The sequence below is a fragment of the Ornithodoros turicata genome, chromosome 3 (assembly GCF_037126465.1).
Source record: "Ornithodoros turicata isolate Travis chromosome 3, ASM3712646v1, whole genome shotgun sequence".
NCBI classification, from domain to species: domain Eukaryota; kingdom Metazoa; phylum Arthropoda; class Arachnida; order Ixodida; family Argasidae; genus Ornithodoros; species Ornithodoros turicata.
The window spans coordinates 70,105,320-70,113,609 of NC_088203.1; the positions used below are offsets into that span (position 1 = coordinate 70,105,320).

The following is an 8,290-nucleotide window of genomic DNA, read 5'->3' on the forward strand; positions in this document are numbered from 1 at the left end:
GCAGCAGCAGCAAAGCAGCAGCGGTTGCGGCAGCAGCAACACGGCAACATGGCAGCAGAGCAGCTTTCTGCTGCCGCTGCTCTGCTGCTGGAGGCGTCCCATAGCTTCGTTGCCCCGAGGTACAGTGCACACCGATGTACCCTTGTGTCGTCCCTGTCTCGCCTGGATAATCGGCCATACTCCACCGAAAAGGTTCTTGGGTGCTGGCCAGCAAATCAGCTCATACCTGCCATGCGCGCCCTTGTGCAATTTCTAGTCTCGACGGACCTGTTTGACACATTGTGACACTCTTTGTTTTTAGTGCCTTGAGACTTCGCTTTTGGTGACCAGCTCGGTGATGATGTTTTCATTTATTCTTTCAAAGCGTTTCAAAGCGTCGAGGTTAGTGTAGTTTCCCTTTCTTTTATTAATAACGCGTCCTGGAGTAGCCAGTCCCGAGTGGCTCGAGACTACCATCTCCATTTTTTTCTTTTAAAATCAATCAATCAATCAGCTTCGTTTTGAATTAGCGGCAGCAGCGGCTTAGGAAACACAAAGCGTGTTGGCAACTCTGGCATTGTTTACATTTCGCACATTCCGAAGGCGTACGCAGCTGCTAAGCCTTTTAGTGCACACACTTAGGAACGCAATCCTAGGTGAAAGGCGTTTGTGTGAGATATATATTGTGGATTTGGAGCTCATAAGTGAACTTTGAGATGAGTGTGGTGGTGGTCTGAGCCTCGTATTACCTGATTGACTCTTCGTTGATGTGTGCGCAGTTAGTTTCCTGACATTCAACGTAGGTTCGTCCTACTGCTGTGCAGAACCGTCCTTGCTGTGTTGTGTGGAGATTCTTCTACGGGATTTTGTCGTATAAATAATTAAATATTGCCTCGTTACTATAGTATTCGATATTTTGACTTACGGTGACTGTCAAATGCGTACGTTGCTATTAGTGAAATAAAATTGTCTAACGAAAACAAAGGCCCCTTCTGCTAGTATTTCACTGCTTTCTGCCTGTTTTCACAAGGAATGGGTTCATTATCTATCTCTGTCGAACCTTTTTTCGTTGTCTGAACGTTGTCTACCTCCATCTGACCCTTCTCAAGGGTCAGTTTCATTTACAACCACCTAGCAAGGTCTTGGAATACCGACCACAAGAAATTTGTTCGGTTTGGTTTTCACACGGCATGGACGTGAAAGTAATTTGCTTGTACGTTATCAGGTCCGGGGTTTTGAAGTACTTTCTAGAAAACAAGCGAACATGTAGCTACAACTGGTACACAACATATGAATCACGTAGGTTCGGTCGAACACTTTATGAACTGAATTATGTCCTGAAGCGCACTTCACGCAGTCCCGATGATTGAACACTCGCTCCAAACTACTGGCAATCACAAGCGTATCCAGATCTTCAGAATCAAATCACGGAACAAAAGGAAACAAAACTTCTGCCGTCACTCACCGCCCTGCTAACCCTAAACACCGTCGAACGAAAACAATACCAACCAGCCTCCTGATTGGCTTTCGAGACCGGCTGCTCAGGCTGCAGAGCAACAGGGCAGCACAGCAACCAAAAATTCGGATACGAGAGCAGCAGGGAATTTCTGCAGCTCGGCAGCTCTGCTGCTCTCGCCCAGTGCTATGGGACCACTCGTGTCGCTGCAGCTCTGCTGCTCCGCTGCTGTTGCTCTGCTGCTGCTGCTCAAATCGAGGCTATGAGACCCCGCCTTTAGCGGAGCCCCACGTGGCATATCCTCCGGGCGCTGCGACCTTCGAGAAAACACAAAGGATGGAGAAGACATCTCTCCCATTTTCCCGTTTGATTGCGTCACTCGCTGGTTGCGTCATCGGTACTTGTGGAGGCTCAGCAGTTCTCCACAAAGTGACTGAAATGCACAGCGTTCAGGAGTGAAATTTCGCGTATAGAATCCTTGAGGGAACTTCTTTTCTAGAAGTAAATAACGTAAATGCTGTTTTATGAGTCCGAAGTGGCACTTTAAATTAGTGCGCCGCTTCGCGACCCCCTTTGGAACGTGTCGCGATCCCCCTAGGGGTCTTGACTCACAATTTGGGAACCACTACTCAAAGTCAGAGAAGGGTAGAAAATCCAGCGAACTGGTAAGAAAATGTTAAGGGAAGTACCTCGGGACGAGAGCCATGATCCTTTATCTGTTATTGTTATTGTTCTACGACGGGATACCACTTCATGTTTGACGGAGTGCCAACTGGTCCAACTGTTTTGCCTAAATTATTTCATAATATTACCATTTACACTTTGTTGTTCAGTTCTATCCACATTCCAACAGAACGGCATTTCGTAACATCTTCGCTATTTTCATTTGACTGGATTCTATACAGGGAAACCTGAAATTACATGACGTACCGGGCATGTAGAGCGGTTTGGCCAGGTAACATTGACCGCATCCGGTATACAGGTTTTGTTGCGACACATAATCTGGAATGAAAGCATGTAGCACATTAACTGAAATGTGTAGCACCTTGTAACCTGAAGCACATCGCACGACTATTACGATTTCCTCAGACACTATCCTCACGTCTGACAGGGTGCGTGGGTGGTTTGGGCAGAGGCTGGTCCGTCCTTCTGGTGCACCTACGCGATAGTGTCACGTACATGGCTACATATGCCATATATCAAATGCTCATCGTGCATATAAGAGCAGCTTCTCTGAGGGACTGGTAAAAGAAGAGCACAAAGAACGTCGTCACAAAAGCGTGAAAAAGCGCACGCTCAGATGGAACTGCCTGGACGTAACGAAGCCGATTGATTTCATTCAGCGGATGTCTCCGAATAATAGACGGGAGCCCAGCGCCACGTGAGCTGGATGACTAGGGACAGCACGACAGAGCAAGGGTTATTATGCCGCAGGTAGGAACCTACATTTGTCTGCAGCATGAGATCTGTCGATGTTGGAACTGTAGTACCATTTTTTACACAAGGGCGCGAAAGTCCTAAGAAGAAATGTAGTCATGCGGTGCTTCAAAGAGGCAAAACATTTCTATTTATTCGAATAAAAACGGAAAGGAAAGGGAAAAGCCAGTCATACGCATGGTCGACTTCCTACATTGCGTTGAAAATCAACAAAGCGAGAAGAAAAACAAGGAAAGGAAAAAAAAGGTGAGAAAGGAACTATGCTACATGATTCACCTATTCAGAGGCTGTCCATAAGTTATCTCTCTCCCAGGAAGTGAAGTATTGCTTTGATCACACTCCACTGCGCCGAGTAATGACGCCAAAGACAATACTGTACATCCAAAATCACACAAGCGCCATCCCGAATGGGACGAGGAGCGGCGTGTCTGTGGCAGGGAACAAACGAGAAAGGCTCTTGCACAGGCAGTATCAGGTGTCTAGTATTCACTGTGACTGAGATGGAAGGTTCTGAAGGTTCTGGAAGGAATATACTGCTTTAGTACGGGAACATGTGTCCTGTTATCCCATGCAGTACAATCAAGACCAACAAGACCTGCCCGATTGCATGAGCGAAATTTTGCATGTACTTTTGAAACTCATCAGGTGCAGGGCCTATACACCGTTTTCCAGCCAGCCTCGCACCCAGCGCTTTCGAACCCAACACATTCCAGCAAGGAGGACAGCGATACCGCGGAGGAAGCACACGTCCCGTGTGTTTTCCTTCTCTCTGGCATGTGCGGTAAACATCCTTCAACATGCTTCCCCAGCTAGACAATACTGCGGTTCAAATATGGCGACGTCCACGGGAAAACGGTGTACCGGGTGTGTCACGGAAATACCCCGGCTGAATAATTCGTGTAGAGATGGCGCCATCGAAGAATTTTTTTTTTTTTTTGTAAAGATCCTTGGGACATCGGTTATGAACTCAGTACTAAGCGGCTCATCTGCATACGCTCACTAATTACATAAACATCTTAACATTTGAATTTTACTTCGCGAAAAATATTGCAAGAAAAAAAACGCGTCGACACTTAGTGATTTTTTCGAGTAATTAGTTGGTTTCGGTTTACATATTTGTTGCGCGGAACAGTGCACCAATGCGCTCTTTGTACCAGCTATCCGGCTGTCAATTTCGTGTTAAACCGCACGGTTCACGCACGGGGTCGACAGGAGATTACGAACAGCCGCAAGAGATGCTTTAATATTCCTTATCAAAGCGACTGGTAAACAACGCTGGCGGTTCTGTCGTTCCGTAGGTGAGATAGCGAGCTCTTATCATGGATGATGACGAATGCGCCGCGAGCGCTATGAACTCGTGGGGTACACTCTTAAAAATTAGGTGGTGGTGGTGATGGTGAAAGGGCTTGCTCTTAAAAATTAACTACACCACATAGCACGCTCCTAGCCAACCATCATCCCGAATGACAACGTTCTCGCCCAATTTGTTGAAAACGGGAGGCTGAGCCTGTAGAGAAGGAACACCAAAGCGCCTCCTGCAGGGTTGCGGCTGTTCCTTGTAGCTCCTAGGATAGCTCATCCAAAGAGCGCATTGGTGCACTGCTCCGCGCAAGAAATATGTAAACCGAAACCGATTAATTACTCGGAAAAATCACTAAGTGTCGACGCGTTTTTTTTTTCTTGCCATAGTTTTCGCTGAAGGTCCCCATGCGTAAAACATAGGTTCCGTAAGTGTGAGAAGTAAAATTGAAAAGTTAGGATATTTATTTAATTAGTGAGAGTATGCAAATGAGCCGCTCACTACTCAGTTCATAGCCGATGTCCCAAGGAACTTTACCAAAACGAAATTTCTTCGATGGCACCATCAGTTCACGAATTATTCAGCCGGGGGATTTTCGTGAAACACCCTGTATACCACAGGCCCATCTCAATTGTTTCTCACTTTTCAGGTCGACCTCAGTCAAATACTTAATGCATCGTAGGCATCTTGTTCTCTTCTTGCCGAGTAAGGGTGGACATACCAAAGTTTGCAGCGAGTTTCTAGTCACCGCGGACCTGGACTTGGCGAGTGCTAGTGGATACATTTACCTAGGTGCATTCCCATTTATTACTATGTCTCAGCGAGACGGGAACTCTTCAACCGCTTAGGATAAGTTACTTCGAATTAACAACCAAGCCGCAATTAAACTGATCCACAGCACTGCCGCATTTTGTGGAGGTCGAACGTAAATCCCTTTCCTTCTTCTTTTTTTCTTTCTGCGCTTTCGGCAGATATGACTACGTGACTACGAGACTGGCCTACAGACTCAACAATTACCTGATCATAATTTTGCAGCAATGGTAAGTTGCTCTGCGTGTCGGCCATCATGCGTGTGTGTTTGTGAGCCTTTAGTTCACATCTACCTATACCAGGTTTCATCCCGTTATGTTCGGTTAGTTAAGTAATATCCGTCAAAGAAAAGCCCTTACCATCGCCAACTTTATTGCGTACGATGTTCCCGGTGTCAGACCCTGAAGGTGAACAGACGATGACCTTCTTCTCCACATGGACGCTTGCACGTGTTAAACGAGGGATCTGAGTATGTAGGAGATCAACGGGAGTTGGTGATAGTTCATGTCGCTACACGGCAGCACTCAGACAGGACGAAGGGGGGTTAAAACAAGGAGGCAAACGTTAAACACGGGTTAAATAAAAGGTTAAATTACAGGTTATATTCTCTGCTCCGCATAAGTTGCAAAGTCTTTGCTCCCACCTTAATGGTGAGCCCAAATTACGGGGGTGTGGCATTCGCCACAAGAAGCCTATTGTTGGTTGTGTCCTAGGCACCATATATTCTTTGGTTTAGATTGTGCTGCGTGCTATTCGCAAGTTCCTTAGACGCGGACGCCGCATCGCGGCCAAAGTGAGAAGCACTACAGAGATTATCGCGGGGCCTGGCCTGTTTGGTGGGAAACTGCTTTATGCATGTACGTGCGTTTACTGTGTCTGTGAGTTTGTCTGCTCGTTGTTTGCGCTATTTCAACACGATGGGCAAACGATGTAAAAACAATCGCATCTGTTGCGTGCACAGTGCCAGAACAGAGCATTAGTGAATAAAATAAGCCTCCATTCGTTTCCAAATGACCCACGAATGAAGAAAGAATGGGTAGTGAGGCTTAGGATCGGAAAGCCTGTGACTCCGCCAATGAAAGTATGCAGTGCACATTTCGTGGACGACGACTTCTTTTCGAGCAACATGGGTAAGCGAAATAACATTGAATCTCATTGAATCATAGGATGTCCCCGGCGTTCTGTACCTTTTGAATTTAGCTGGCTCGTATGATCGTTGTAGTAGAGCCCTGTGACAATTGTTTCAAACAATAAAGCTCCTACAGAGCAAATTTACAGCAGACCCTCAAGTGTGTATACCAGCTCGGAAAAGGCTCAAGAAAATGCTGTGCCATCGCGATGCATACCTGCAAGGCCACGACAAAAAGGACTTGACACAGACTCGGTCATCAGCTGCTCGTGCTGCACGACATTCAGCCAGGGGCACGCACAGTATGTAATGTAATCTGTCACATGTTGTTATTGTGGGTAGTATGATCTTAAACCTTTGAACCTGCTTTGTTCTTGAAAATGTGACATTTTCAGATAATATTTTATCCGTGCTAGCAAGCACCCAGTTGTGGTGCTGTAGCACATGCTAACAGCTCTGAAGACCTGTAAGCATCAGTAGCCACTGTAGCACCAGGTTGAAAAGAGGGAGAGGGGCTGTTAAAGCAATGTAGAGCCTGTGCAATGGTTTAAAAAAAAAGTAGATAAGACTGGTACTAGCTGTGTGTATTTCTTCTATGAGAAACAAGTGATTGTGTCCTACTTTCCAGGATTGTCACCTGAACCCGCAATATCCTCAGAAGCAGAGAAGCTGTGTTGGACAAGATACATTGGTAAATATTAATGCAGACACATCAGACCTTGCGCCTACTGAACACGAAGTGGCGGATGCCCTCCTACAGCTTGCAGGCTTCACCACTGCCTACTGACAGCAGTGTACAGGTGGACACCGAGACCTTTATGCAAAAGCAAAAATTTGTGGACCTGCTGTCTACAGATTCTGCAGTGCAAGCATTTACAGGTGGTACCTGAATGACAGCTCTACACTCTTAAAATGATCTTCACCGCATAGCTCGCTCCTAGCCAACCATAATCTCGAATGATATCGTTACCTGCCCTGATTTGTTGAAAACGGGGAGCGTACGCCTTTTTTTGTGACACTTATGCTGTTCATAATTGTCACAAAAAGGCGTACGCCCCCGTTTTCAACAGATCCCAGCAGATAACGATATCATTCGAGATCATGGTACGTTGGCTAGGAGCGTGCTATGCGGGGAAGTTCATTTCTAAGAGTGTACTTACAATTTCTGCAGAGGTTGCAGCAGTGATAGCACGGACGCAGATATTTCTGTCCTTTAGCGTGTTGTTCTGGTCCTTGTCCGTTTGAAGACTTGCCTGTCGCTCACATGTCTGGCTACATTATTTGGCATAGTCCATCGGCACTTCTATGGACTTTACAGAGCCCTTCAGCAGTTCTTGAGGCTGCTATCCCATGGCCTTCACAAGAAGAAGTCTAAAAAAATTTGCCACGTTGCTTTGAAGGGTACCACGATGTGCGGATGGTGCAGGACTGCACAGAGGTTGCGATAGAAAAATCACACTGTGCGTCATGCCGCATACTGACGTACTCCCACTACAAGGGCTGCCACACTGCAAAGTGCTTGTTGGAGTTCACCAGGTGGCCTGATAACATTTGTCAGCAGTGCGTTTGGTGGTAGGGCGTCGGACAAGGCTTGTGTAGAGAAATCCGGAGTTCTCGATAAGCTCACTAGTTTCCACGATGATGTCATAGTGGATAAAGGTTTTTATTGATGACATGTGTGCCAAACTCGGATTGGGAATGATACAACCACCTTTTCTGCGCAAAAGAATCAGTTTTCAGCTGAAGATGCCAACAGAACACGTGCATGTGTACATGTAGAGCGTGCCATCCAGAGAATGAAGACATTCAAAATATTAAAGGGACCTCTGCCCTGGGAGATGGCCGGTGCCCTTGATCACATAGTGATAATAATTGCAGGCATCGTGAACTTTTCAAGCGCTATACTATCCGATGAACGCTTTTGAAAATATGTCGCTATGCAGCTGAGACAAGTGAAACACTGTGTGTGTATGTGGTGTGCACGGGAAAGAGAGACATATTTGAGTGCACAGAAATTGATTTTAATGATGCTTGAATAGACTTACGCTTTTGCAAGCTGCGGCAACAAGTGTTTGAAATAAACATACAGCAGTCTTCTCACAAGTTCGTCAATGTGTGTGTCACATCGCTGCATACTACAGTCAGTGACTCCACTTTGGAACACACAATAAGGTGTGCA

The 8,290-nt window shown here is 46.2% G+C and overlaps 1 protein-coding gene across 1 annotated transcript in view; it reads right to left on the reverse strand.

The window, feature by feature from the left end:
* Window positions 1–5,402, reverse strand: part of LOC135387274 (uncharacterized) — a 49,360-nt gene extending 43,958 nt beyond the window's left edge. Inside the window, exons 1-2 of the mRNA XM_064616554.1 lie at window positions 5,342–5,402; window positions 2,366–2,437 (exon numbers count right to left, since the gene is read on the reverse strand). The gene's annotated coding sequence lies outside the window, so the exon portion shown is untranslated. The remainder of the gene's footprint in view (window positions 1–2,365; window positions 2,438–5,341) is intronic.
* Between the last annotated feature and the right edge of the window lie 2,888 nt (window positions 5,403–8,290).